The sequence below is a fragment of the Pleurodeles waltl genome, chromosome 8, assembly GCF_031143425.1.
Source record: "Pleurodeles waltl isolate 20211129_DDA chromosome 8, aPleWal1.hap1.20221129, whole genome shotgun sequence".
Lineage (NCBI taxonomy): Eukaryota > Metazoa > Chordata > Amphibia > Caudata > Salamandridae > Pleurodeles > Pleurodeles waltl.
The window spans coordinates 329,621,223-329,647,238 of NC_090447.1; the positions used below are offsets into that span (position 1 = coordinate 329,621,223).

Consider the following 26,016-nt stretch of genomic DNA (forward strand, 5'->3'; position numbering starts at 1 on the left):
TGATAACGCTTTCTCCTTTGGAGATAACTACAGGCAAAATTATATATAATGGAGAAGAGTGATAACTACGGGCATATGCAGGGATAGAGAAGAAGGCAAAACACGGACAAACAACTGTAAACCGTAGTGTAGTGGGCAGAAAGCATGACATAATGGTAGATGGGTTTGATATAGCTGGAAAAGTTGGCAGTCTTCAACATCCTGCCCAACATGACTTTTCTTTATCTGCTTTCTTGATGTGTAGAAAGGGTGTATTACTCAACAAATCCTCTTATTTTAACATTGTTGCAATAACTAGGCAGATTCCTGCTTCAGGCTTAGGGGACAGCAGATATTATCATATACCAGGAAAGGTTTTCATTGGGTTGAGCCTGATTGCCACAGAGTTAACAGTTCAACTACAGTTTATATCAGTAGCATGTTTAAATCACAAAGAGAAAGGGACTTGACTTAGAGCAGGGGTCTCCACCCTTTTCTGTAATAGGAGCTACTAAACTAAAAAAAAAAAGAAACGAAAACAAATACCCAAACTAATAATAATATTAGTGCTGTAATAGTGACTACATCGAACAAGATAACATTAGAGCCCACCTCATGCTAGTAAATGAGCAATGATCACAACAGTGCATCTAGCAGAGTTACTAGCAGTAATTCCAAAAAAGTTTTATCAGTTTGGAATGCCTGAGTAATAAATAACACCCATAGTTGCAGTACACCAAGATAAGTCTCCCCAATGCAGTATAACTTATCACTCAAATATCAACTTTAAATATAACATGAGCATTTGTAAAGTGCATATTTTCCCTAAGGGGCACCTTGGTGCTGAAATAACATATTTATTGTTAACCAACTGAGTGGTTGCAATGGCTGAATTGGCCCTTCAATTGGCAATTCAACCATTTTAGACAGACGTCTGCTGAGAAGTTCTGAAAATACAGACATCTTCACCCGTATTGCACGTTTTTGAATTTTGGTATACATATATTCATTCAACAATGCAAACGCTTCTAATGTAGTAGGCTGAGTTGCACACAGATGAGCTACTTACAGGTAGCAGGAGAGCTACCTTAAGCTTACGAGCTACTTGTTGGAGACGTCTGACCTAGAGCTTCGAACTTGGTTGAGGTGACGTGTTCATAGTGTATTGGACACTGGAAGAGCATTCATTTTCACATAAAATGGCTGTCCGCAGTTTCACGTGGAACAACAAAAATAAACCCCATCACTAATGCAGTAAACAGTACAGTTGAGTTTACACAGGAGGTCCATACAAAGTCTGGGGTCTGGGCTCAAAAGGGAAAGCATTTTGGTCTGTTATCGGACTCAACAAAATGGCCATAAGGTTGGGACGAGGGTGGGAAACGTGTTGGAAAAACCACATGTATTGTTAGGTTTAGATTTTTTTTTTTTTGTACAGTTACTTAAAACCATTGCACAAAATCATAAAATAAGAAGACCTATAAATTTATTACCTTGGGTGCGTCCCTCAAAATCGAGAAAGTTAGCTAAAACCTATCTTGTGTCACCTGTGGATCGCTGCTTCCTCACAGATTTTCATTTTAACTTTGAAAAAACATAGTTAAAACAAAATGAATAACAAATGACATTGCAGAAACCGCTCTACACAATTTATAAACTTAAGGAAACAGGCAGTGAGTTTTGGAATGTTGCCTTGTAAACAGTTATAATGGCACCACTATATTTTTAATCCTTCACTGGACAAAAAGTGGTTCAAAAACATCCTTTCTTATTGATATGAACTTGTGTAGGGGTCTTGGAAAAGTAAAACAACAATTGATAAGTGTGACAGTATGCTATATTGGACCATGAAACTGTTAGAAATGAGGTCCTCACCGTATCCAAGTAGGGGCCTTCACTCTAGTCAGGGTAAGGGAGTCACACAGTTAAGACAATGCCTGATCACCCCCTTGGTAGCTTGGCTCAAGCAATCAGGCTTATCTCAAAGGCAATGTGCCTCCTTATGCAGTTGTTCAGCCTGAAGGGCTTTGCGCATTCCCCACGAAAGGCCCACACATAGGACCCCTGAGGACAACCTTCATTTCGTCCCACTCTGTAGTGCGGCTCTGTGTGCCCAACAAATTTTCTGCAAAGTAATTTTTCAGCACTCCCACCAACATTTCTTGCCCATATGCGTCTTGTATGTTGGTAGATATTTGCCATGTGGTGGGTGATGTAATGCCCACCTCCCATTCAAATGAACATCTGTGCGTGGTCAGGTAAGTGAGCTATACCACCTTGAGAATCCTCGGGCCATAAGTTCTGTAAAGTATTTGTGTACACACACACACACACACAGTAATGCAGTGAAAACACTACAAAAGTACTTCACACCAGTTTATAAAAAACAGCCAATATTTATCTGAGTAAAACAAGACCAATATGACAAAATCCAACCTATACAAGCAAAGATATCACTTTTAAAAGATTAAATGTAGTTGTAGGTCCTTGAAATCAATAAGGGCGCTTGACTGAGGTAAAGTACCTGAGATGTGTCAAAAACAAAGACGATGTGAGCCGCAGGGGAGGTGATATGTCGAAAGAACCGGAGATGAGTTGGTTCCTTACTGTTGCAGGGGAGGTGATGCGTTGGTTCCTTACTGCTAGGCAGGGGAGGTGATACATTGGTTCCTTACTGCCACAGGGGAGGTGATACGTAGTTTGCAGTACAAAGCACCAGTTCCTTACTGTGTTGTCGATGAAGAAAATGGCACCAAGGGACGATGCGTCGGAAGTGAAGCTGCAATACTTCAGTCTCTCAGCGATGAATCAGGCGCTGCGACGGAGTCAGGGCAGTGTGTCCTGGGATTTGGTGATGCAGTGCTCGAAACTTATGCAGCCGTGGGTATTTTGATGCGCTGTGTCGGAAAACTCGGACGTGTGTGGAAAACCGTGGTCATTGCGTCAAGCAGGGACCACACTCCAATGCAGGTAGCAGCAATGTATCGATGCAGTGAGTCGATGCGTGGATTTTCTTCTTGTAGCAGCAAAAAACCTCCTTTAAGGGTCCAAACTGGATTTGGCACCACTTAACAGGACAGGGCTCTCAGCAGAGGAGCCCAGGTGCTGGCAGTCTTTGATGTCCCTCAACCTTCCTAACAGGAGGCAAGCTCAACTAAAGCCCTTGCAAAACCTTGGAAAGCAGGATGAAAAAGCAAAGTCCAGTCCTTTCACTACCATGACAGAAACAGCAAGCAGCAGGCTAGCACAACAGCAGGCAGAGTGGCAGTTTCTCCTACAGCATCTAGCTCTTCTTCCTGGCAGAATGTCCTCAGTGCAGAAGTGTTCTAAGTTTGTGGTGTCAGAGGTCCACTAGTTATATCCATTTCTGTCTTTGAAGTAGGCAGACTTCAAAGAGAAGACGTTGTACTGGTCAAGACCCTACCTTTCCCCGCCCTGGCCTCAGGCACACTCCAGGGGATTGGAGACTGCTTTGTGTGAAGACTGGCACAGCCCTATTCAGGTGCAAGTGTCAGCATCTCCCACCACTCTAACTCAGGAAGACCCATCAGTAAATGCATGGTACACCTCGGCTCCCTTTGTTTGACTGTCTGGAGTGAATTCACAAACAGCCCAACTGTCATTGTGAGCCAGACGTGTATTCCACAGTCAGGCAGAGGTACAGAATGGTTAAGCAAGAAAATACCCACTTTCTAAAAGTGGCATTTTCAAACCTACAATTTAAAAACCAACTTCACCAAAAGATATATTTTTAAATTAAGTGTTCAGAGACCCCAAACTCCACACCTCATCTGCTCCCAGTGGGAAATTACACCTAAAAGATATTTAAATCCAATCCCCATGTTACCCTATGGGTGAGTTAGGCCTTGCAATAGTTAAAAACAAATGTATCAGTATTTCACTATCAGGACATGTAAAACATACCAGTATATGTCCTTCCTTCTAAATACCATGGGGCTGCCTTTGGCCTATTTTAGGGGTGACTTGCATGTAGTAAAAGGGAAGGTTTGGGCCTGGCCAGTGGGGGCCAGGTAAAAATGGCAGTTTAAAACTGCGCACACAAACACTGCAGTGGCAGGTCTGAGACAAGTTCACTCGTATGGTGGCACAATCAGTGCTACAGGCCTACTAATAACATTTGATTTACAGGCCCTGGGCACACATAGTGCACTTTTAATAGGGACTTACTAGTAAATCAAATATGCCAATCATGGATAAACCAATCGCCAATACATTTTAGACAGAGAGCATATGTACTTTAACACTGGTTAGCAGTGGTAAAGTGCCCGAGTCCTAAAGGCAACAAAAACAGTAAACAAATATAGACGGAAGAAGGCAAAAAGTTTGAGGATAACCCTACAAAAAGGGCCAGGTCCAGCACAAATCATTGTACCGGGAAGAGCAACAAGGCCCCTGTGTTAGTGCTGGCATTAATTTAGCCTTTATTACTCTTAATATTGGATTTAATAAAAGACTATAGTTTTCTTTGCTTGGTTGCAAGAAAGCAGTTTGATGCAGAAGTCTTTGCTTTCAAATAAGAGAGATGTAGATGATAGTCGCCCTAGAATACAGTGGTGTAGAGTCTAATGCGGAGGAGAGCAGTGGTGTAGAGTATTAGGACAGATAGTGCATTGGCATAGAGTAGAGTGGTACAGGGTAAAGTAGAGAGGCATAGCATGCAGTGATGCACAGTGCAGTGGCGGAGAGTGGAGTGATGCGGAGTGCAGTGGCATGTAGTGGTGTAAAATGGAGTGGTGCAGACTAGAGTGCAGTGGTGCAGAGTGGAGTATTCATGGTGGGGTAGCACATTGACATTAAAGACCACACATTTTCAATTGAAATGAACATAACATTTGCATAGACATTCACCTTTACTAATACAGCTACATAGTGCACATATACGAAAATGTGTGCAAATTGCATCACCTAGTTTTATTTTGATCATATTAAAGTATTTGTTCCCAACACACTTCAAAAATAACAAAAAATGTGCTTCATTTATGCATTTATAATTCTGATATATTCTAAAATGCTTACGTGGTTCATTTAAATGTTATTGTGTGCTAGAAAAAAAACCTTTCCTACCCACAGTATCCAGCAAGATTGTCACATAAATCTTAACACTTTGAAATCCGAGAAAGAAAAGTAAACAAGTGCCCTTGGAAGACAGCGCCTGACATTTGACCCTGGTCTTTGAATGCACAGCAAATGTGACAAAGGAAGTGACAAAGGAAGTCCGTTAGGACCAGGGGCCCCAACATACCTGACAGGAGTGTCTGAACAACTCTAGAAAACGCTACTTTCTGCCCCTTGACCCCTCCTCCCCTACCCCCTCCTCAGATAGTCACTTAATAGCCAAGTATAATGTGATACAAACATATAAAGGCTTATGTAAAAGCTGAGCACATCTGAGTTGTATGTCATTTTCCAAGGGCTGATTTTCAAGGCAGTGAATAGCTTATTGGTTATAACTGATGCATATGTTTGTCGTTAGAAAAACAACAAAGCAGAAGTGACCCAACTCGAATTTTCCTTAAAATCTTGGCCAGTTATACACCTTATGCTTCTTCATATTACATGTTTACACATGAGTGCCACTTTTTATCTTGTTTTTTTTTAGATTGGAGCCTTTGGCATTTTGGAGTATACACTGGAGTATGAACTGACAGCACTTCCTGCGGATTAAATGGAATGATTGTGGTTCAGTGCCACATGTAACAAACTGATGTTGTTCATATTCACGTTTAGATTTTCTTATTCCAGTACTGCAGGGTAATTAATGGAAGACCTATTTTAAAACAAAACTTTCTTGAGGTGTCCAAGTGAATTGTGTTGATTCCTAATAATCCTCAACCTTTGAAGGGTTAAAACTATACTAAATATGCATTTTGAGACAAGGTGGTATATTTTTAGTGGGCATTTAAAAAGTGGATGTTACTTCTATTAAACATGACAAAAAACCTTTTTAAGACCTATTCCAGATGGAACAGCAGCTCATTAGGTCTATGACTAAAGTGACACATATGGTCTGCAGATGGTTCCGATGTGCATGCTAAAGATAGCCACACATCTGAATCTTGCACTAAACCATTTTAACAGTTGATATACCTTTCTAATTTATAAGCTTTTTTTGTGACAGAGGAGGCCACACTAAAGTTAGTACCTACTGCATTGTTAGACCACTTTTGTGGGAAATACTAATTGGTGGTCCTCTTATGTTCATGATGAAGTTTGTTTTGTGGTACAGGTTTGTTTACCCAAATGTATTTATCTTTGTAATACTTATCAGATGACTGCAATGAAGGGGCTGGGGCTTTTAAATATATATATATATTTTTTAATGTATTTATTTTCGTTTTTCACAACACAGCAATGCAAATACACAACCACTTTCCTTTCCCACACCTAATTCTCAGTGGGCTCCCAACAGACTCCGACCCAAACAGCAGCCACCCATTGGAGGAAGTACTGCAGGCCCGCTATACAGGAGTGCCGGTATCTGAGTCATTAGCGGAGCTCCCCTCCAAGACTGGAGCTAGTAGTTCTTGCAGCATCCCTGCCCACTCAAAACAGTTCTCCTCTTCCTTATCAGTCCTGACTTCCCGCATCCAACGCTCCTCAGCCAGGGCCTACTCTCCTATACCCCTATTCCACTGATCTTTCTTGCACACCATAGGCAACATCCATCTAATCGCAATTATCCAGTGGCCATTACCAGACCCTGCAATGCGAATTTATAATGAACCTCACTTCCTTTAGGGCATGGAATGAGGTGTAGCAGACAATGGTGGTCCGTGTTGTCAATGTGTATATTAGTAACCTCCCAGAGTCTGTTTGTGATCGTGCCCCAGTATAGTGCCAACCCCTCGCATTCCCAAGCCATGTTCAGCAAGTTTGCCTCTGCCGCTTCACACCTAGGGCAGGTGTCTGAGCTAGTTCTGTACATGCTGTGTAATCACCTTGGAGATAGGTAGGCACGATGTAGAACATAGAAGTGTGCAAGTTTAAAAGGCCCTTTGCACAAATACAAAGGACTTTGCCCATTCCTAGTCTGTCAAAGGATCCCCGAGGTCACCATCCCCACCCACTTGGCCCCCCTCTCCTTGCCTCCATCTAGTTCTGAGCCTTATACCGCTGCAGTGCCCCATACAGGGGAGAGACCAACCTCTTGGGAGAACCCATGTTTATCAGCATTTCAGTGTGTGCAATGAAACTGGGGTCTGTGAAAAGTCAGTCCAAAGTTCACTAGCCTTCTTTAAAAGTTTAGCAGATTGTAAAAACTGCCTGTGGCCCACCTGGAACGCCTCCCCTGCTTCTGCGAACGTTATGTACCTTTCCCCTGGGAACAGATCCCCTAATGTCTTGTAGCCCCCATCTATCCAAACGGATATCGGCATAACACGTTTGATATGGAAGAAGGGTTGCAATCACCAAAATACGAATTTCTTAGCGAATGGGGACTTGCGCAGCACAGATTTAATTGATAGTTCCCACTTCTGCACTGCTTGTCACACTACATATGGGTAGCTCTTATTCAAACAAGCTGTCTCCAGAAGGTAGTGAGGCAGATTATCTGCCCACTTTGTGCCAGCCAGTAACACATTCAAATATGAATTAATGTAATTTTTAGTTAGTAACTGTAGGTATGATTGTATTTCCCTCTTTAGGTTTCTTGTCCCATATCCACCTGCCTTGATACTACAACATTGAATTAAGAGGTGCGGAAGTGCTTATAAAATCTTGTTGACCCCCTGTTCTTGTTATGTTTTCCCTTTCTGCCTCTTTGTGAGTTTGCTTTGCCTCAGAAGTATCAGGGGTGGCAAGATATTTCAGGGCCATCCTCTATATATACCACTACAGATGAGAATTGCTTCATCTTTATTTTGAGTTAAATATTGTTTACTTGATTGCACTCAGCTGGTATTATTAATTTCACAATCTTTAACTTCTCTAATTACTGTGGAGCCTAGGCAATAGATTTTGTAGTCCTGCGGTTTTTGCCTTCACTTGCGATTGTGAGGGGACTAAAACATACTAACCATGAATGATTATTTTTGCTGTCAGCCACCAGGAAGGAGGAGAGGTTAACTCTCTTAAGTTTATTTTTTTCAGACACTTTTAATACCTATTCTACTAAATGGTTGTCACTGGGTTTTCAGACATAAACTTTACTACTTCTAAAGTAGATTTCAATACATGTAACATAGGTTTAGCTGTTTTATGCTCCATACTTGAAAGTGGAGTGCTAGCCTCACTATCTTACTAGTGTGAACTTGGGCTCTATATAGCTTATCATTAGTCATACCTACAGGGACTCTAACGCCTCAGAAGCAAAGATTAATCATGACTATGTATTAGAAATTGGGTCTCTAGTTGGCAGAGGTATGCTCCCTGACCAAGTAGGGACCACAATCCTAGTCAAGGTAAGTATGCAGGGTAAGTGAGCTACATACCATACATTAACATGTTCTCACCTTCTGGTAGCTTGACACAGAACAGACAGGCTTAATTTAGGAGGAAATGTATAAAGTATTTGTGCAACATTTAAAACAGTGAAAACACCACACAAAGATACCACACCTGGTTAGAAACATTGAGATTAATTTAAAGAACAAAACAAGACCAAAACAACAAATACCCAATAAGTAGAATTCAAGATATAGATTTTTAAAGATTAAAATGTAATCTAGTGCTAAAAAGCATAAGCTCCAACCCGGGACTATCCGGTCGTGCTTGGCTGAATACAATTTGAAAAATCAGACCGACAGTGTTGGCACACGGCTGAAAAAGAACCTTGTTTCTCCATTGACGGGGCCAGATGCGTGGAGCTGAGGCGACAATGTGTCGTTCCTGCTGGAAGTAGGTGATGCGTTGGTTTTCCAGTCCCACATTCAGAGATGAGTCATTTCATAGCGATGTAGGTGCTACGTCATCGTCAAGCCACACAGACTGTGGTGCGGTGTCTTTGTCCTCTGCTGCAGTGTTGATGCGTCAGCATCAAAGGGAGATACATTGGTTCTGACCAGCACATCAACGGCGATCTGTGGATGTGGCAGCACTTTATACCTGCTTCTAAGGGTCCAGGTCTTGATTGGCACAACTTGGCAGGGCAAGACTTTCAGGAAGCAAAGTCCAAATGCTCTAGCAGGATGAAGTGAAGTCTTTGATATCCCTGAGACTGCAGAACAGGAGGCAAGCCAGCAAGCCTTAGGAGTCACTTTGGTTCTGGGGATGTAGAGATGCAGTCTGTCTCTTTCACTCCCAGGCATGGAGGGCAGCGGGGCAGGCACAGCAGGAGTCCAGCAGAGTCCAGCAGAGCGACAGTCCCTTCATCAGCACAGCAGTCCTTCTTCCTGGCACAGTTTCCTCAGGTCCAGAAGTGTACAGATTTGGTGCGGGCAGAAGTCCACTTCCTATACCCAGTGGTGGTTTGGAAGTTGTGGAGACTTCCAAGAGAGGCAGGCCTTTGAAGTGCACTGGGTCCCTGCCCTTCCTGCCTTGGCTCCAGACTCACTACAGAGGGTATGCAGCCCGTTCTATGGGATTAGGACACAGCCCATTCAGGTGTGTGAGCCCCTCCCTCCCATCCTGCCCAGGATGGGCCATCAGGATGTTGATGGTCCATCAGTCACACCTAAGCTCCCTTTGTGTGTAACTATACCTTACGGTTGGCTTATATGTATTAAAAAGGAAGGTTTGGACCTGGCAAGAGGGTTAACTTTCCAGGTCGACATGGCAGATTAAAACTGCACACAAATGCTCTGCAATAGCAGGCTTGAGTAATGTTTAAAGGGCTTCTGAAGTGGGTGGCACAATCAGTGTTGCAGTCCCACCAGTAGCATTTAATTTACAGGCCCTTGGCACAGGTAGTGCACTTTACTAGGGTCTTACAAGTAAATTAAATATGCCAAGGGAGCCCACACCAAGAGTGCAAGGTTTAGCTCTGCACTGTTCAGTGATGATATCAATTAACCCTCAGATGGGGGCTACTCTACTACTCTGGGGAGGCAAATTCATTTTTGCACTCTGTTTTCCAGTATATAATTGCCAGTAAGCATATGACTGATGTTAAATCCTCAGCAAAGGTTTGATAACATTTCAGGAACCATGTTTGGTTTGTCCAGAAACAGTAAACACAAAACAATTGTTCTATTTGGTTTTGTTTAAGTTTGCTTTCCCTTCAACCGCTCAACCACACACATAGGCTATTTCTTTTATTAGTACTTACTACGTAGGTAGCCATCATCTGTAGGAGATTGATTCAGGTCTTTAACTTATTTGACTACATAGTTGCTTACAGGGTGTAGAAGACCTGGGGCCATTTTAGATTATCTTCTGTTTAGGATTCCTCTGGCTGATAGAATAGTAACGTGTTTACAGCAGGAGTGGTTCTGTGACTATTCTTACTGTATACTATTTTATTGGGGAGAAGCAAACCTTTGTTCAAGCCCACAACATTGCTGAGCTCATAGTTAAATCAGCCTTATCTTCACTGTGATGCTGGAACTAGACTGTTCAAACAGTTGAATACTAAATGTTTCAGTGGTAATCATTTCAGCTACCCGGGCAACAGCACAGTCCGATGTTATTGTGGTAATTCATGACTCAAGAATTCCAGAGCTTAACATTAGCTGCATGAATTTTTTTGTTTTTGTTTTTTATTTGCTCTGTGTTTTGTTTGATTCCTAGGATTCTTGTAATAACTATGTATGCATGTTGTATTACTTTCTAAAAAGAAGATATCCTTAACTAATGTGTTGCTCCCTAATGGGTACCAACCGGTACCCTAATTCGCTCACTGCCTGCATCCTGCAGGTCAGACAACACAACGGCGACCACTGCAGGTCAGACATCACGACAGCAACCACCACCTGGGTCACTATCCAGGTTGTTTAAATGTTGACCCCCAACATATCACAGTGCGGCATGCACCTTGTAGACCTGCCTGCTTGCCACGCTCTTCACTGTTCTGTTGAGGATCCAGTGACAGGAGCAGGTTTCTGCATCTTAGTTTCACATTTTCATAAAACGCTTTGTACTGCAAGCAGTGATGATAACACATGTACAGGGAAAGTGATCCTCCAGTGTCCCAGTTGTTTAATTATTGAGTTCAAGCCAATTGCAGCATGGCAGGCAGCGTATAGACCTGCCTCCTTGCTGTGCTCTTCACTGCTCTGTTGAGGATACAGTTACAGGAGTGGGCTACTGCCAGGCAAAGTTATTTATTAATGCTTTGTACTGCAGACAGTAACCTGCATCAGTCATATTGCCTGAGGTAGGAAGTGTGGGGCATGTGAAGGTTCTTAGAGAGGATCCACCAGCACTAGTATCATGAAGGCACTAAACAGGCTTTCTGATGACAACATATCATGCATAGATCTCTTCTTGCCCCTTCTTCATCTGAAGGGGTCAAAGTATATATGAAGCATTCTTTTCCCTGGGGCTTTTATAAAAAATAGGGTACGTGTTTGGAGAAGGAGGCTGGAAATTAGGTTGTTCGCACTGATCATTGGCACTTCGAGGTAACTTTAGCCAGTCTTCTACCCAGTGACATAACTGAGTGCAGGCAGTTGAAATGGGAGGGGTTACCGGGTGGACCAAATGCTCTACTTCACCCCTGCTACAATCTCCTTCCATCTTTTGGCCCCTTGTATGTTGTTTTTTCACGAATAAAATGTAAATAGGGGAATCTTCCAGCCTGAGCAGGTCTCCAGTCCTGGCAAAATTCTGTCTTCTCAATGAGAGTTCCCACCCTAATCTTAGACTGGCCATCTTTGAATTTATTTATAACAAATGACCAGCACAGTATTTTTACTGAGACATGCCTCAAATTCTATGCTCTGGACACTATTCTAGCTATTCCTCAAGGATATACTATTATCAGTCAGTACCACATCCAGTGGTTAGGCAGCCAGTGGCCATAATTTATTATTTGTAAACTGACCAGCTCCGTTGTTAACAGTATTGACATAGCCAAAGGAGAAGGTACGATCTTTATCCCACCTGTTCTTCTGGCATGTTTACTTATCACTGAAGCCACTTAAGCAATTTTGGTAATTCTCTCACTGACACACTAGCCAACTGCACACTGAAATTAGCTATTTTTGTCAGTCTTGAGTAATCTAAATTTCCATATAGTCATAACGAGGCACTCTCAAATTGCAGTATTGATTGACGCCTTGAGTGCACTTGCACAAACACAGTGTGTCACATCTCCTATTTTCAGAGCAGGGCATACCCTAGACCTGAGGATCTAGAACTGACCACCATACAAATAATTTTCAAAATGTCGTCTCTAAGCCTTGTATACAATCCCATACTATATCTAAACCTTCACGCTCCTGGTCCAAGATCTTTGCCTTTAAGTTTATGCATACTGATGACTTGGCGGCAGAATCCTCCTCCACTGACTTCTCCGAAGATGCAGATAGTTCTAATAAATGTATCTCTCTCACTGTTGATTCAATTACCTCTCTCAAATCTCCCAATTCTCATCATTTCTCACAAGTGGCTCCACAGATCACTGAAAAACCAAGAACCTTAAAGTGACACCCCAGAGCACTGGAACATAAATGAAGCATAGACTACTGCTTGGTATATTTACATACCTATAGAGTGAGCACAAAATCTATCATTGGCACATATGAAAAGCATGTACCTCTTTCTATACTAATGAAATAGAGACGTCATACGTTGTGCAAAAATCTCCTCCATTGTAAAATCCCGGTTGAACTTAAAGGCTGTCAACCAGACTGTGTCCCCTACAAATACACTCTATGAAAATTAGCTACTTTCTTTCAAAACAATTGCTAACATTTATAGAAATTTAAAGTTCATCCTTCATTGGATTTAGGATGGTCCGTCAACTGGGCATTCAGGATCTATGTTCGTAAGTTTTTCCTCCTATAATTGTTACCAAAATTGTAACTGTTATTTCTTCCAGCAAATGCCGATTTCCACATAATCCATGCCCCCCACATATTTGCCATAGGGACTGAAGCTATCAGACCTAATCTCTTGGAGTTAATTCATTCCTCTTTCTGCGCTATCACCTTTCAAGATGTCTGGCAACAAACTTCTGTTGTGACACTCCATTTAAAAAAAAAAAAGAAAAAAAACTTTAGCCAAAGATTTGGCTTTATCCAATTTCTGCCCTGTATTACTATTTCCATCTCTGCCCAAAATGCTTAAATAAACAACTGATTGAGTGTTTGAAAGCAAATACCCTACTAGAAGAGACCCAGTCTGCATTTACATCTTTAACACAGCACAAAACTGCTCTTTTAGCAGTCTCAGAAATTAGATTCACTTTGGATAAAGAAGGTTCTGCTGCCTTGATCCTATTAGACCTTTTATCAGCGTTCGATACAGAATCCCATCCAATACTTTTAATTCACATTTTGAATCTAGGAATTTGAAATGTGCTCTAAAATGAGTTACTTCTTAACCAACAGGTCACAGTCTGTTATTCTTCCTCCTTTTAATTCCTTTTTTTTAAGGTAAAGCAGAGTATACCGCAAGGCTCCTCACTGAGCCCCATACTACTCAATTTCTATCTGATATCGTTAGTAGCCATAATGCATACGTTTGACTGTAGTATTACTTCTTATGCTGAAGATACTCAGCTTATTGTCTCGATCTGAGATGTCACTTAAACTCAACTATTTCTAAGTCTCTCTACATCCAGTGGCCTGTAGGATGAAGGAGAGTTACATGAAACTGAACAACAATAAAACAGAGATTTTCTTCTTTGGCAGTCAGTCTTCGTTTATGTATGAAAGCTTGATGGCTATGTAAATTAGGACCATTCACCATTCTGAAAACCTTAGGCATAATATTTGATTCAGTTAATCACTGTCTCATCCACTTACTTTTCTGTACTGTGATTGACTAGGAAAAGTCTTGATCTGCTACTTACTTTACCATTGAAAACGGTAATATGTGCACTTATCACTGCAAGGCTAAACTTTGTAAATTAGCTATATATGGAGTCTTCCAAAGTATCTTCTTCGTAAACTCTGAATTGTCCAGAACTAGGTTGCTCATTTCTTCCTCAGTCTGTCTCATTGCCATTGTGTTTCAGCTCGTCTGAAAGAACTTAACTCACTTCCAGTAAGAAACAGAGTAATTTTTAGATGTCTTTGCATGACTTTCAAAGCCTATTCCAAAAACGTCCCAGTCTATATTCAAAACTTCTTAAACTCTCACATTTGCACTCGACATGAGGTTCTCTGATGCCAAGTTCCTATGGATTCATTACTTACAACATTCCTGGATAGGTGGTCGTTCTTTTGTCTATCTGATGCCCAAGCATTAGAGTTCCCTTCCCTCTCTGTTTGACACATGCAACTCAACATCTGAGCTTATGTTTAGATGCAAGCTCAACACCTGGTTGTTCAGCACAGCTTAATCTTAATTGGAATCTCTTGCCTACCTGGTCACTCCCTTTTATCTGTTTTAGCTCTAGGACATCCTTTTACTAGGGTGAGAGCTACAATTTATAAACCATTCATTCCTTGCCCTTTTCCCTTCTGTGTTGTTATGCTTCCTTTTCCACTCGCCCCAACCGGTTGATCTCTGCCCCTCCCTCTGACTGTTTGTTGAAAAGTTTGCACTTGTAATAACATTAGCTTAACTTCAGTAGATTGTTTTTTTTTTTGTTTTTTTTTTACATTCTTGAAGCACTACATAATGACTTGCTAGAGAAACCCCCAGAATTATTTTTCATTGCCAATCTACGGCTATGGTTCACTATTCTTCTTGCACCTTTGGCAATAATCCCTAAAAAGAAAATAAGCACCCGCCACCGCCTCTTGGAACGGTTTTGTCTGAGTTCACAATACCAGAATGAAGGTCAAATACAGTTTACAGTTGATCTGGAAAATTAGCAGGGGTTTCCTCTTTTGTTTACACTTGTTAGTTTTTACCCATTCTTTTTTAGTGGAATAGATTTCAGTAATGGCATTCAACAAAGCATATCTAGCTGCGTTATCCATAGGTGATTATTTGGGCAAATAGTTTGTTTTTCTTACATACTGGTCTGTATGTAACTTCTCCAGACAGTCACATACAATTTTTTTTTTTACATCAGCCAGATTAAGAACATACTATTCAAAACAGTTTGCATCTCTACCTGATTTTGTTTGAGTATTTTGAGGAATTGTATGGAAATATATAAGAGATCAGATGGAGACCACGACATGAATGGTAATTCACCTCCCCCATCCCCTTTTAAAGAGCTGGGATACTGTTGCAAATGTAAAATGGTTCTGTTGAATATTGGAGAGGTCATTAGTGTTGTTGCTGTCATTTTTACTATAGGGTGAAGCTTGTGTATCGGGTTGGGTGTCTGTTTGAAGTCGAGAGCTCTTCGCTTGGATATCTGTCTTAGTTTGTCCCGTGTGACAGTTGGGCTGTGTGCACGAGTATCCTGGCATTGTCAGAAACTGCTCATGTATAGTAGTTGAAGGCAGCAGAATCAAGTTGTCCAGGCAAAGCAGAGTGGGATCTTTCAGTGGTTAACAGTGCACCTGAGTGATTGTGGCATGAAGGATAATGAGTGGTCAAAAGATTCAGCAGTGGAGATACAAAAGTCTTAAAGGAGATAACATCAAAGAAAAGAAGCAAGATAAGGTAGAAACAGAGAATTAAGGAATGGGGGAATGCGAAAGGAATAGGACAAGTTAGCACAATTTTAAAAAGGAGTTGGGGAAGGAGGGCAATGAGGCAAATATTTGAGCAGCATGGAAGGAAGAAAAGATGCTAAGGGACTATGTTGCAGGCAAAGGGGGCAAGAGACAAAAAATTAAGAGGGCGGAAAGTAAGCAAAGATACAGGGAATAAATACAAAGGTTGAAGGTAAAAAAAGCGAAGAGCATGAGTAAATACTGGGCGTGGAGTTGCCTGTACAAATTGATAGAAAAGAAATGGGAGGAAATATAAAATGAACCCATGTATGGTTCCTCAAGAACACTAACAGTGCTACACTCCTTTAAACCCACATTTAGTCTGTTAAATTGCTGAGAGGAATAGTTGAATTATGATTTTACTCCACTGATTCTGGAGTACAGTGGATCCCAGGACTGTCCTTTAATTCTGACAGATAAATGTAACATGCCTAGTTGGGTTATTATATGGAGTGCTGGAGGATGTAGATCTTGAAGGAGAATTTTATTAACCTAGTTAATGTGCCTCAGGCCCAGTTGTGGTGATCTACCATATTGTAAAGTCAGAAAATCTCTATCAGAAGTTTGGTCTGAATTCTATAGTCCATCAAAGATTTTTGTGACTGTGCAATGCATCACTCTTATCTGGTGCACCACTAACAGAGTTTCTACTCTTCTTGCTTCATGTTTGGAAACTAGCTCTCAAAGTTGGTGTTAGACGGTGATGACAGAACCTCTACCTGGAGATTCGTTTTCAATACAGGGATCCATTTTCTACCCCGTCGTCCTTGCACTAAGTCTGTCATTTATTTGAAAACAGCTAATTGGTGTCAGTCCCATGCTAGCATTTACCATTGGTCCATCCTTAGGACTGTTGTGAATCTATCTATCTGTCTATCTGTCTATCTGTCTATCTATCTATCTATCTATCTATCTATCTATCTATCTATCTATCTATCTATCTATCTATCTATCTATCTATCTATCTATCTATCTCTTGCTCTCTCTCCTCTGTCACAATGCCCATATCTTAATACATTTATTTAAGTGTCAACTGAAACAAATTCAGCCCTTTTGAGTTAGTTTAGAGTCTCACAAAACACCATGCACGGCAATCATAATAGTGGTAAAATGCATCCAGTATTGACCGTGAGGACGTCTTGGGGCCTGCCTCCTTCCAGAATCTCAGCACATCTTCATATAGTGTAGATTAATGTCTACCTCATTGCTATTTTGATAGGCTTTGCTAATCACCATATGCACAATATGATTTAAACCTCACTCTACTACCTCTCTCATACCTCATTCATGCTACATTTATTTACTTAATAATTCAAGCCTTGCTAAAACCTTAAAAAAAAAAAAAAAAAAGGGCTGAAACTCCTGGGCCTAGCAATAACATATTAGATGTTTGCTCGACACTAAATTACTAGTGATTGCATTCCCTTCACAATTTACATATTTATATTTTGATGCATCTATGAATCATCTTAATGCTTTGGAAATTAATCCTCATGTTAATTTTCCATCAGTGTGAGACATGGACCACTTCCCTAGGTCTCCAGTGTTGTGTCACTGCGCATTTCGGTGTGGGACTCGTCTTTAGTCAGACACCTTCCTCAAAGTACAAAGGGGACTGTGGAGAGGGCAGAGAAACACCTGGACCTATTATGAAGGACATATAGCGAGCCATTAGAATGACAAATTCCACAAGTTTGTTTATAGGGCTAATAAGAAACATTCCAGTTAATAACTTTATTAATTTTACACTCTTGTCTTGAAAAACCTAAATATCTTAAGTCCATAGGTCCCATTCTGAAGAGAGCGATCCTCTAATGTATTTCTCATTGATAAAGTTTCACACTCGTCATGTATTCCTTTATAAAATGGGCTATAGCATCTCAATGGACAATACACACCAAAATCCCTCAGTTAGTACTTTAACCTCAGGATTGTAGTAGTTCGGTTGTTCACCCCAATTGATATCACACTCAGGCAATGTGTGTTGAAATTGCTGGAATCAGAATGCTTCTCAGTCCTGTAGACCAGTGCTAGCACTCTATTCTATTGGAAAAACTATTTGATAATGTCACATCCAAAAAGGTCTCTTGCCTCGGAGGTGTCTATCAGATTCTACCATCTGAAGTCTCTTTGTCTGGCAGCCTCAGCTAGACTCTTGCTGACCCATGAAGGAGTCACCTCTGTCATTGCCAGTGTGAAAGAAGAAAGACATTTGCAAAATTCCCTCTATATCACAATGCTATTGGTAAACCAGCATTTAAAGTTGTACAAATAACCACTGTTCCTAAACTCAGTATCTGCACATTTCAGAAATACATATGTTTAATTCATACCCATTTTCCATTAATTATAGTTTACCACATGATTTACTTTATCTGTGTACATTGAAAAAAATCACTAGAAGCATGTTTTTGGGGGGCCTACAATTCTTATATATTCCAGAGACCAGAAGAGTCTGTTGGATGTAACGGTATTTAGCTCCTGTATATCTATGCATCACTTTTTTTTTCCTATTCATTTTCCTTATTTGTTCATTCCAACATTTAGTTTCTTTTGGAAAACCTTGAGGGATCTATACAAATGACTCCTAACTGAATTCAGAGTTTCTTCCGTTTTTCTGAAACATACAACTTTTGCGTATCAACCATGGGTTTCACACTTGTTTTCATCACAACCTGCGAGCTGGATGCAACCAAAAAGTTGGGAAAAATTAAGTACCTCTTAGACAATTGCAAAAATTGTTGTAAAACAAATTGGTTTTGTGATACAACTCTGCATATTCCAGAAAAATGGGAAGAGCCTTTAGTTGATGCCATTTTTTGAAACAAAAATGCTTTCTTGCACAGTGCTTTTTCCCACCCTCCACCCCCATCCCTTGCTCCCAGATCCCCCACCCCAGCACCACACAAATGTAGCCATATTTTGCTTATTTTCATGGTTCCCTCCGAGGAAACAAAACTGGTTAACATTAGAATCCCTAGGATTTTAGAAAAAAGGGTTGAAGATTTTGTGTGGATCCATTTTTTGTGGGCAGAAGGTTATGAAGGGTTAAGCACAGACTATCCCAAAAATGGCTTAGCACTGGGGGTAAATACTTCACAGCCAAGTGGATAACAATAGCTGGGCTTTGAAGATGGTGCAGTACATGCAACAGGCAGTGTGGAAGTCCTAGATCATAAAACAGTGGAGAATAGTGTAACTGGCTCTTCAATCGGGCAACGCAAGGGAGGAAAGGTTAGAGTTTTAGACCTGTGTAAAAAGGCTGTGATCCAAAAACTTATTATCTCAACATCAAGCCTTTGGCATGACACACCGACTTCACATGTAAGTTGGAGGGAAACGTTTGTAGAGCCTGTATTGTGAGTGGCTGTGAGAAGGTCGTGAGGAAGGATATGAGTAAGGCCAGTTCTGGGGTCATCCTAAAAATATTTGAATCTGCAAATACCTTTGATTATATTGTGTGGGTTGTATATTATGTGAGTTGTGTGTGACAACTCTCACTTTTCTACTGACAGGATGCAACCCTGGGATGGTTGTTGTAGGTATACAGCCATAACGAAAGTAGTTCAAAAGCAGTACATCGGTTTTGTTAAAAGAGCAGTACCTATGAGAGAAGTGTTTCCCTCATGACTCACATAATCTGAAACAGTGTTTGCTTATGGAAGGGAATGCCAAAGAAAGGGACATCATCCTTGAAGCAGATGCATGTGCACTTAGCATATTTGCAAAAGTCAAATCTGAGATGCTCCTGAATTTGCAACAGCTTTTGACACAGTATCTCATCCCATCCTCATCAGACGTCTGTACAAGATCAGCATTCAAGGACCAGCCCTATTTATCTGCTCTGAATCTCACCTGCAGAGTTCCTCAAGGGTCATATCTCAGTCCTACCCTCTTCAACCCTTACATGACTCTGCTGGCACATGTCATCCCCACCCACAACATCAACATCCGCTCGTGTGCTGATGACACCCTATTCATACTGTCCTTCATAGCCATAACCTGCAGTGCCAGAAATATGTTTGTCACCTGTATGACCAAAGTTGTTACTTGGATAAAATCCAGCTGTCTCAAGCTCAACACATACAAGATCGAAGTAGTAATCTTTGGAAAAAGCACCTCTCCTTGGGACTCCATCTGATGCCCGACTCCTCTTGGACCAACACCCACCCCCAGCTCCCACGCCACAGACCTCAGAATAGTCATTGACAACAAACTGGACATGTCTGCACAAGTCAGTACCCTTCATCATTATGCTTCTTCACCCTGAAGATGCTGAATAAGATCTTCAAATGTCTCACAAGCAACACCAGGAAAACAGTCACCCGCACCTTTGTCACTAGCAAACTGGACTAAGGAAAATTCCTATATGCCGGAATCACCAAACTACTCACCAGAAGACTTTAAAACACCCAAAATGCAGCAGTCAGTCTCATCCTCAACCTTCCGCGCTGGGCACCCATCATTTCACACCTCACTCATCTCCACTGGCTTCCAATACACAAACATTCCCACACTTTCAGAGCACTGCACAAAAGAGGCCCTGCCTACCTGAACTGTTACATGTCCGTCCATCAACCATCATAACCTCTGCTGAGCCAGATTCCTGCTTGCACAAATCATCTGCATACATGAAATAGGGCCAGAAGTCGTGCCTTCTCTTGCATTGCTCCTAAAGCATGGAACAACCTCTAAGTTCACAGCAGGGCCTACTCCTCGCTTCTTGAGCTCCATAAGAAACTGAAAACTTGACTTGTCGGCTAAGTCCCTCTCCACACCTTGAGGCGAGACACGCATGCTAAGCACCATGTACTCTCATAGATGATAGTGCCCTCTAAAGATACTGACAACTTAACAAATAATCATGGATAAATATAGCATACATTTGGATTTAGTTGTAGTGGGGACCTAATTTGCAGTTGGCACAGGACTACCCATGCACAGGCTGCGGGGTCTATTGGAAAACTCCAATCATTATCATGAAGCACCCGCGCCCAACTGAGCCCAAGAGGCGAGAAAGAAGTAACCAAGAACAGCTAATCCAACAATTTATGAGCAAGTCGGATATCATCTACGTTTCATGGGAATCAATAATGAGTTTGGATTAGATTTTCAAGAATGTAATATTAAATTATTAGTTCATCACAATCTTTATTATCAGAGCATAATATTACAATAAAGTTACTGAACAAAGGATGAAGTGTGTTCCATACAATTTAGCCCCTATTCTAAGCTAATTTCAGGTTAGTTAGAAAATCTCAGTAAAACTCATAAAGAGCTCTTTCTTCTGATGTGAAAGCATATACATTTTTAATAAACTTCCTATAAAGAGAGGTTTGCAATTTCTATAAGATCTCTTCAGCTAAAGTCATAATATAAATAAAGTAGCTCTTCAAGTGAATCTGAGACACAACAGCAAACAGTCTAAGGGCCTGATTACGATCTTGGCAGATGGGTTTATTCTGTCTCAAACATGACGAATATCCTGTCCTCCATATTATGATCCGATTTTATCCTATGGAGATCGTAATATGGTGGACGGAATATCTGTCACGTTTGCGAGTATTCCATCTGCCAAGATTGCAATCAGGCCCTAAGTCAAAATGTGTCCGAGTCAGAGTGCTCTCTTAAGGAAAAGGTCATGTCTTGTCTCTCCTCTCCAGTCTAGTGTCTCTCTCGTCTAGTCTGAGAATGCTAGTTTGATAATATTTAAAACTGCAAGATGTTACAAGTCTTGGGTAGATAATTTCCAGCTCGGTCCAATCAGAAGTTGATGGCCTCATGAGAACAGGTTAGCTTCTGTCGACTTTAGAAGGTTCAGCAATAAAGATTCTAAACACATGATAAGTTTGACTATTGTGTACAACAAACTGAAACCTCCTGGCTTCTTCCCAGCGTAGAGAGACTACAAAATAAACACAAGTCAAAGTAAGTACAACACGTTTCATTCCATTTCCTATATGCTCTTACTGAAAACTCATATTCCTAAAGATGCAACTTTTAAGACTAATTTAACATAGCAGTAATTTTTTCATAGGTCAGATGGTTAGGAAGCTAAGTTTTAACATTTGTTCCATTCATATGATTTTTACCATAGGACGTTTACGTCATGAGAAAATATATTCCTATGACCATGACACTGGTCAAAACTAACAATGCGAAGAAAGAAGACGGAAGGAAGGGAAAAGGAAAAACAAATGTAATATGCTTGTCAGCAGTTAAACAAAGTACACATTCTCTGAGCAGATTTCAAATGCAAAGCCACTTTTGAAAGCAGTGTTTAGTTGAGGCCTACATAACATTTCTGTCCAGGTTAATAATATTATATTTTAGATCTGTAATCGCGCTAGCACAGTGAAGCATAGGCAGAAGACCGTTAAAATGGTAAAAATTTGTCATTCTTTTAGCATGTACATATTAAAATTGGTTTTCTGGTCAAAGATAGGGGAATATTTCAATATTTTACAGATTGCCACTCTCTCAGCTGATCACTGTCTGATTGTTCTCCACTTTAGTGCATCTAGAGCATATATTCTCATTTTATAATGGTTGGACTTGTCCAATAAAACTTAATGCTTTTAATCACTTTTGCAAAATTATTGGATCCCTGGTTGGTGATGTCAGTGTTGTTAATAGCAGTAAACTGTATTGAGTGTAATTTTGACAGATTGTATGTAGAAAATAACATTTCAGCAAATTGGCATGTTGTGTGATGGGAGTGTCTTTCCGTAGCTGAATTCTATCTCAGATAAATGGTTACATCTTGAGTTATTAAAAGATCCAGTATCCAGCAAAAGATGCATATCTTTTGCTGGATACTGCTGCCACTATTTCTCGTTCTCTAAATCCTCACAGAGTTTACTTGAAAACAGCAAGCACCTGAGAGCAGTGGGGGAGGGAAATGAGGAACTGGGAATGAAACACTTTTACTAAATAGAGAGCCTTTGTGCTACTCCACAGACTTTACTGTCTGTGCTGCAGTTTGGGTCCTTAAATGAAAAAGACAGAAAGGGTTATATCACCGCGTAATATGTCTTAATTGTTAGCAGAAAGAGAGAGAAATAATCAAATCATTGGCACTCTTCAGCTACAAGTTCCCTGTAGCCTGTTTTCTGATCATTTTAGCCTACGCAGAAACAAAAGTCATAAAGGAGAGCTTACTCTGTGAAATAGGTACCCCATTTTCTCAGAGTTTTAAGCAGTAGTTAATCACAATAGCAACCTTACGATCAAAGCATATGTCACTATGCCTCTGTAATGCTTTCTGTATTTGACCACTGACTCCATCTTGACCACTGACTCCATTTTGTGTGTAGCTTCAGGTGCCTGCCGTCACATCAGTGGGGCAGGGTTTTTCCACACCAAGCTTGTTTTCCACATACAAACTGTTTGCACTTCTCACCAGCATCGGGTTACACTGTGCAGGAACATAACATGGGGGATGTGGACGGTAGACATGATAAGAAAGTCTCATCCTGGCAATGTTTTCATTTCAGAAAAGTACTGCTCCTCTGTCTCTGGAATGCGCATTGGGGTAGGGCCCGTTCCTTTGCATGGTTTCGACACAGACCATGTACAGCCAGCATTTGAAGACAGTAACCGAAGGGAGGGGTTGATTGCTAGAATCTTCCTCTTAAGTTTATTTAAAGTATAAAAGGCGGGGAACCTTGGCACTGAGGCAGAAGGAACTTATTTTGCGGGTGGACGCACTGCCCAAATCCTATCCCGTCGGGGAAGTCTCTCCTGTCTCGGCCGTCCAGGGTTCCTCAGCCTGATGTTGGCAAGGATGATGATGATGATGATGGATGCGATCCCCATGGTGATGCATTTTATTCTTAATTATCTAGCTTGGCTGTACGTGTGTGTGTGTGTGTGTATATGTATATATATGGATATGTATAGATCTATAGATATATATTCAGTGTTGATGTATTGCACTTCTTATGTCTGTAATTGTTTAAGTGCTGTGAGTATTTTTAGCATTTACACATGTTTTACTGCATTCAAGTTAAATGCTCATGTTCATTATTTCGTGTGCTTTTATTTGATATCTGGGAAGTGCCTTAATAAATTCATTATTCAAACTAGGAGTGCTGCATTCATTGGCATCATTTCCCTCTTAGTTTGAGGCAAAGCAGAACAGCCTCTTGTAGGGTAGTTCACAAAATTGGAACATCTGTGTTCAGTTAAAATTAACAATCCAGTTCTCATGGCAAGGTATGCAGAAAGTTAATTCATAAATTGAGATTTCATTTTGGCAGGTTTAACGAACCATAATGTAGATGAAATGGTTATTTACCAACTACAGTGAGTAATACTCCAGGCTTCTCCAGGGAACAACGTGACTTTCTCTTAGGGTAACAGTGAAACATATTAAACATTTCTCTGTTTTTTTAAATAAATGCTGGCCCTCAGTGAGATGGTTGGGAAGGTTTGACTGAATCTCAATATGTTCCTAAATATTCAATGATTCTCTCACCAAACCTCATGGGACAGCAATTCTTTTGTAAATGGGCCTGCAGTCTTGCATTGGGCATGGGTTGAAAACATTCCTAGGACAAACGCAGTCGAACGTGTTGGTTGTATGACAGAACCACCCATGCAACTACCACACATGCCTTTACAATGCCATCATTACAAAGCATATGTCACTACCACACCTGCATTTACAACTGAAAATGTTTCCAATGCATATGCTTTTACCACGTATGGCATTACCACAAATGTTTCATTATAAAGGCATGGTTGGTAGTCATATGCGTGGTAAAAATTGAATAGGCAAGTATAATCCCTATATATATCTATATCTGTGTGTGTGTGTATATATATATACATATATATATAATATGAACACCTACTGGCAGTCGCCAATAGCTAGCTATAATTTGGAAATAGTTTCCATAGAAAAAGCGTTTTTAACTTGGCAATATCTGTGGCGCCGTTTGACAAATCTTCATGACATTTTTAAAAAAAGTTTACCCAAGGGCCTTGTGCATGGAACGTTTTTGGGGTGATCTTTCAAGCGGGGCCGAGAAAAGGGGGGGGGGGGGGGACAAGACAAGTGTTTCCCATGTTAATTCCCATAGACTTTTTAGATATGGCTGCGGCCTGAACCACTGGATGGAAAACACAAAGACTATTAGTAGCATACTCATTCAGACATTCATGCACCCACTTACAGACCCACTCACACACTCCCTCACAGACCCACTCAGATACTCATACAGTCCCTCACAGACCCACTGAGGCACTCATGCACCCACTCACAGACCCATTCAGACACTCACCCGTTCACAGACCCACTCAAGCACCCACTCGAGCACTTGGGTACCCACTCAAAGACCCACTCAAACACGCACATGTACTCAAAGACCAACTCAGACACTCTCACACCCAACCACTCAGACACTCATTCAACCACTGAAAGACCCACTCAGACACTCTCACACCCACTCAAACACCCCTGGCCCTGTGGCGTGGCGGTGGTTGGATTAACGTAAAGTAAGAAATTCACTTAGAAAACACCGATAATATCAATGTAATATTTGCAGTAATTGATTTTACTAAAAAACTGTGCATGCGTTGGCGCGAGTTATAGTTACTTGAGATAACTCTAACTGTAACAGGTGAATCTCTATGGTGTTGTACGTTTAAAATGTGAGCCTAACTATAACGTCGCTATAACCCTCGTTTGTTTTTTTTCCCCAGGGACTTTCTTTTTTTTTTAAATTCTATTTCCTAACCATAACGTCCCTTGTAACCTGTCTTTTTTCAATGAAAATATATATAAATAATATATACATACATACACACTTAATACTTACCTGTAAAATCTTTACCATGCATATGCCTTTGCCATTCATGCCATTAGAACGAAATTTGTTGTAAAGGCATGCGTGGGAAAGGCATATTTGTGGTAAAGGTTTGCATGGTAAGGGCATATGCATGGTAATAGCTTCATGGTAACGGTCATGCGTGGTTTTAACCGCGTTATAATGGCTGTTTGCCAATGTGTCCATATTGGATTAGAATGGACATAGTTGTGGAAAAGGAGTTATTAAGGTGGGTGATGAGGGGAAAGATCAGGAGATTTAACTGATCTGAGAGAAGGAGTCAAGGGTAAAAGGGAGGCATGCCTGACGTGTCTATCCACAGCTTCTAGCTGCTGAATAGCTGACAGCTGATTAGCTTGATTGGCACCAGTGAGAACACCTGCTTGCACCCGTAATATAAGAACCCACTGGTTCTGATGATGATAGTATTCTAGACATGTGTTTGTGCATGTCTTAAAACTGACTGGAGTCTCTCTGAATCTGAGAAAGGTAAATAAGTGGAAATATCTTTGTTTACT

The 26,016-nt window shown here is 40.9% G+C and overlaps 1 protein-coding gene across 1 annotated transcript in view; it reads left to right on the top strand.

Annotated features, from left to right (window-relative positions):
• FUNDC1 (FUN14 domain containing 1) overlaps window positions 1-26,016 on the top strand; it is a 102,381-nt gene that overhangs the window by 9,242 nt on the left and 67,123 nt on the right. The window lies entirely within an intron of this gene.